The sequence below is a fragment of the Camelina sativa genome, chromosome 15, assembly GCF_000633955.1.
Source record: "Camelina sativa cultivar DH55 chromosome 15, Cs, whole genome shotgun sequence".
Taxonomy (NCBI): domain Eukaryota; kingdom Viridiplantae; phylum Streptophyta; class Magnoliopsida; order Brassicales; family Brassicaceae; genus Camelina; species Camelina sativa.
Window position 1 is genome coordinate 20,302,147 of NC_025699.1, and position 3,400 is coordinate 20,305,546.

The 3,400-nt window shown below is 44.3% G+C and overlaps 1 long non-coding RNA gene across 1 annotated transcript; it reads left to right on the forward strand.

The window, feature by feature from the left end:
• Window positions 893-3,186, forward strand: LOC109129294. The gene is made up of 2 exons (XR_002035518.1): window positions 893-959; window positions 3,037-3,186. It is a non-coding gene; the product is annotated as an uncharacterized LOC109129294 (long non-coding RNA).

Consider the following 3,400-nt stretch of genomic DNA (forward strand, 5'->3'; position numbering starts at 1 on the left):
TGTAATACCCCTCACCGCGACTAATGCTCGGACGGAACAGCCTTACCACGGCCGGCTAACTAAACCCCATTATTCCGGCCGGCTAACAATTTTGGCTCGGACGTTCGAAGAGCCACTACAAGGGAGTAATGAGGCACACCTAAGGACCGAGAGGGAAATGCTATATCAAGATTGATTCTCCGTCAAATGGGAAAAATGGTATGAAAGGCCAGGCTATCGGCAATGTCCCTAAGTTGGTCGAGGAATCCGTAGGTAAGATCATAGGATTAGACTTATCTAGGAAGCCTTAGCTGGTCTAGGAGATTAGGAAGGGTTAAGGAAAGTCGGACTAAGGAAGGTTGGTACGGGTTAAGTTCGACGGTTAGCCATGGTAGTACCAGCGGACATAGGCAATCCAGGCAATGGTGGCACCGGCCAGCGCGGAATGGTCATCGGTAAGGCAGATAGTGGTATCACCGGTCGATGCGGATTACCCTCGGTAATTTGCACGAATAAAGGACGGGTCCGGTACGTAACATTCTCTTAAGCTGGTACGCGAGCAGGTACCTTGTGTATCACCCGCCAGTTCGGTACCCGGTGGTCGGACACGGCCGTACCGGTACGCTAACGGATGGACGGTTGTGATGCACGGATGCTTGCTTAGGGAATGGGCGGCCAGGATCTTCCTCAAGGTGATGCTTATCTGATCAGCGTCCGCCCTTATCCATATGGCCGTGATGCTTATCCAAAACCGGTCATCCTTATCCGTTCGCTAGGTGTCGCCACTGGAGCTGTGAAGAGTGTCCACTAGGTGTCACGCCAAGGAACGCCTTGAGCCACGTCCTGCTCACTTAAACCGACCTTGAGAGGCTATATAAACCCCTCTCCCTCGTCCATTTTTCTCAGACCCGAAATTTACCTTAAAAACCTTTGCGCTAGGAAGAGATCACGGAGAGCAGCGAAGCGCGGGAAAAATCGAGGTGAGTTTCCCAATCGCGTGTAATTAGCACGTGGATAGGTTAGTTTAATTTTTGTTTAGTTAATTATTTGGCTGAGGTTAGTCTTAATTACTTGTTTACTTTAGGATTAAGTTAGTTAATTAGGATTAAGGTAGTTAAGTAAGATTAAGCAAGTTAAGTAGGATTAGGGTAATTAATCAAGGTTAAGATAGTTAATCATGATTAAGGTAGATAATTATGATTAAGTTAGGATGATTAGGATTAAGTTTAGTTAATCATGATTTAGGTTGCTAATTAAGATTAGAATGGTAATTAGCGCCTAAGCTAGAATTGCTTAGTGATTAGCATTAGGATTAAGATTGTTTAGTAGTGATTAGCGTTTGGTTTCGGAATGCTTAGCGTTTAGCATCTAAGTTAGAACTGTTTAGTAGTCGTTAGCGCGTAGGTGTGGAATTGCTTGATTGTTATTGTTGTGTGATTGCTTGGTACGCCATTTCTTGTGTGACTGGATACTTTTGTTTGTGATATTGCTTGTTGCATGATATTTGCGTGCATCATCTTAGGTACCACCTGCATTGTTCCATTAGGACATGTTCATATTGCATTGTTATGTTACTTGTGTGATTGTTTGTTAGTATAGCATCGTGATGGTATAGCCGGGATGCTGGACGGTTAGTCGCATTGCCGTTATGCTGTCCGATTGTTATACTGTTGTTTGCTGCATATTAGTTAGCATCATTTAATTAAGTTGCATTAGGCGAATCATGAGGATCCCGTCGTTTTCTGTGCGTTGCGTGTAACCCCGTAACTTGATGGCTTACGAATGTCTGGAGCGTGTCATGACCGGCCAGACACTACATGACGATGTAGTATAAAAGAATGTATATCCTTGTAGACTTTGTGTCTAGGGTGGGGGCATTACCTTTGAGGAATGTATATCCTTGTAGACTTTGTGTCTAGGGTGGGGGCATTGCCTCGGGGAGATCATGTATTCGATAGGGGCCCAACTTAGAATAGAACATGCATATTTATTATCTCCGCTGCATATTTAAATTCGAGTNAGACGGGGACGTGGTCGTGGTCATTGTCGGGCGGGTCTCGAGGTCAGCGAGTGTGTGGTCCAGAGTTCCACGAGGAGGTACGTCAGAGGGTCGCAAGCGTNTGCTGTGTGTTTTGTATAATGCCTGGTTTGTTTTATTGATTGTTGTTTGTGGCATGTAGAGATCTTATTGCTTGTGTGTATAGCCCAGTAGATGGGAGGATTGCCTCATTNCATTGCAATGTTATACTCGGACCACAGGAGGTACTTTGTGTCGAGAGATGTTTATATTCGTTAAGGATTGTTGCTCCTAAGGGGATGGTGATTCCCCTGAATACCGATAGCTCGAGGGGCTGAGGGCTCCGAGAGTGGCAGAGGGGATGATTTTCCCCTGAGGGGATGAGTAGTTCCCCTGATACCGAGACATTGAGGATTATGGTCCAAGAGTGAGACAGTATAACTCGAAGACGCTGGTCTGAGAGTGAGATCGGTATGGCTCNTATTAGTTAGCATCATTTAATTAAGTTGCATTAGGCGAATCATGAGGATCCCGTCGTTTTCTGTGCGTTGCGTGTAACCCCGTAACTTGATGGCTTACGAATGTCTGGAGCGTGTCATGACCGGCCAGACACTACATGACGATGTAGTATAAAAGAATGTATATCCTTGTAGACTTTGTGTCTAGGGTGGGGGCATTACCTTTGAGGAATGTATATCCTTGTAGACTTTGTGTCTAGGGTGGGGGCATTGCCTCGGGGAGATCATGTATTCGATAGGGGCCCAACTTAGAATAGAACATGCATATTTATTATCTCCGCTGCATATTTAAATTCGAGTCTTCATGCATTGCATTTCGTTGCTTGTTGCATTATTGTTTGCTGGTTGCATTCGTATTGCTTATTTGCTTCGTATTGCTTGTCTATTAGGGATGGGTAGATGAGTAGTATTTTCTTGGGTAGATGAGTAGGATTTCCTTAGGTAGATGAGTAAGATTTCCTTAGATATCGGCCTCACTAAGTAATACTAGATTACTTATGATTCTACTTCTATTTTTTCCAGGAATCCTTAGCCATAAGATCTCCGTAGTGAAGGCAACGTGACCAAGTGAATCAATGTAGGTTTTACAGCTTTTGTAAATTTTTTTACTATGTATATTATGTATGGTTTTCAAAGAGGATCCAAAAGCTATATATAAATGTTTTTGGTAACGATTTTCGCGTATACTATATCTATGTAAAGACTCGGATTTTTCAAAGGCTAAATGGTTATTCCAACTGATATTAAGTCTAGTCCTGACTTAACACAACTCTCGCTCACGGTACGGGTTGCAAAGCCCTAGGCTGTGTTCGGGAGGTTGGGCGCTCGCGGTTGGATGACCATGGTGATTGGTTTTGTTCCGAAAGCCTTGGTCGGCCGACTACGG